Source organism: Quercus lobata, chromosome 2 (assembly GCF_001633185.2).
Source record: "Quercus lobata isolate SW786 chromosome 2, ValleyOak3.0 Primary Assembly, whole genome shotgun sequence".
NCBI classification, from domain to species: Eukaryota; Viridiplantae; Streptophyta; class Magnoliopsida; order Fagales; family Fagaceae; genus Quercus; species Quercus lobata.
Window position 1 is genome coordinate 59,008,019 of NC_044905.1, and position 2,096 is coordinate 59,010,114.

The following is a 2,096-nucleotide window of genomic DNA, read 5'->3' on the forward strand; positions in this document are numbered from 1 at the left end:
TGTTAATTAAGAACATTAGTTTTCACTTTCCATCTAACTAATAATAAAGGACAATTAAAAAAAAGAAACAAAGAGAGAGTGCACAATATGCATTTTATTTACATATCTGAAAGCTATATATAGAATAGAATCATCAAGCAAATATTATAATTGTGACTGACACCAATTCTAAAGCTAAGATCTCTTTATCGTTAACTGACACTAGTACATTCAATTCATTAAGAACAACCTGCTATGACCGGATCATCAGCACCCTTGCTTTTCATGAACCTGACAAAAGACTTTAATATATTGGATCACAAACTGTGTTGACATTACACAAAACAAAAATATCAAATCAACCAAAATGGCCTCACAGTTCACACATCGTCTCGATCTCTTACATGCATAACCTTGCAAGTCACATGTAACTTTACAGGATTTCAAGACCCTTGGCAAATACTGAAGCAATTCTTCCATTACATTTTTATTTAAAACCACCCCTATTTCAATTCCTCCAGCACCATCTCTAGTTTCCGAAACACGTACTGCGCCTGTTTTATCTATAGAAATCATCTCTACCTTCGTTGGCTTTCCCCATCCAAAATCTATATTGTAAAGCTCAAATCGAGGTGACCCAGCAATTCCAAATACTCTATCAGATATATTGTCTTTCTTTACAGTGAGCAGTAGTGACAACAATTTTTCAGCACTTTTTAGGACCCCATAATCCAAACTTCTTATGGCTTCAATTATAGCCTTCGCAGCCATAGCCACTCCCTTTTCACCCAAAAGGTCATTTCTCTCTGCAATTGCAACACAACCAGTAAGGCAATTTCCAAAATAATTCCCAGGCACAGGAGGTTCTAAGCGAGACCTAGCATCTACATTAATCACAAGATGTATTTTGTTGTCCCTTAGTCCTTCTACCTTAGCTAGACAAACCCATGTGTAGGCAAATGTTAGGATTAACCTTGATAAGGGAACTGGTTGTTCTTGTCCATTGTTCTTCTCCAGTATATTGGTTATCAACTGCCTGAGCTTCTCTAATTTTGTACGAGTCAACTCAAATGCACCACGTACCACACCTGGTGGTGTTTTTAGTTCCCACACCTTCAAGCTCTTGTTGTGTGGTCCATCATGGTTCAACCACCCGTTCAAGTAGATTGACTCAAGCCCAGCCGGGTCCTTGATAACCATCCTATCAAAGCATGGTGTTAGCTCAGGTACCAAAGACAAAGCATTTCCGCCAAGTTTGCACAAGTGAGCCCATGCTTTCATAAACATGGTTGAGCTTTTTCCGTCAAGAAAAGCATGGTGTGCAGTAATTCCAATGCAAAACCCACAGTTTGAGAACGCCGTGACTTGCAACGCCAATACTGGGGCTTGTTCATGGGATGTTGCCAAGTCAGGTACAAGAGGATGGTATTCCACAGCTTCAACAAAGTTGTTGCCTGAGAGATGATAGAAATTGGCATTGGACTCGGCTACAGTGAGTGAAACTGAATCATTCTCTGTGTAACTGATGATAGGTTTGAGGGAGTCTTGAGGCCAAATGAAGGTACCTGTAAGAGGGAGAAAGTGATGAAGTGTTAGGGAGAGTGAGTGCTTGAGTTTTGGAAGAATGGAATCCATGAAGCTTGTGTTAGTAGAAGAGATTTCATAAAAGAAAACTCGATCCACTGGCGGAAATCTAAGCCAAAGTATGTCAAAGAAGGTGAGGAGGAGAGAACTTGGGGTAGCTGAAGCTTGTGAGCTTGGTAATGGAGTCACTCGGCAAACCTCAAGTATTTTCACCGAGTTATTTGACGCCATTAGAGAGAGAAGCCCAAATAATGCTCTTTTCGTGCTAACTTGCAATCTTTATCTATATTTTTCACAAGTATTCTCAAATAATAATGTGGCGTGCCTCATTTATTGGGATGATTTTCAAGTCCAATGTTGTTTTTTTTTTTTTTTTTTTTGGTCTGTTTGTGCTGGTGTTTATATTACATTACTATAAAGTAATGATGCTCGCGTTCATTCTTATTTTATTTTTGTTGTCGGTATGTTAATGTGCGTGCATTATTTAAGTTTTTGCCTTTGATTCTTATTCCTTACAATGACCCTACCCATTT

At 38.8% G+C, this 2,096-nt stretch overlaps 1 pseudogene; it reads right to left on the reverse strand.

The window, feature by feature from the left end:
- Positions 1-329: 329 nt before the first annotated feature.
- Positions 330-1,846, reverse strand: LOC115978293 (annotated as a pseudogene).
- Between the last annotated feature and the right edge of the window lie 250 nt (positions 1,847-2,096).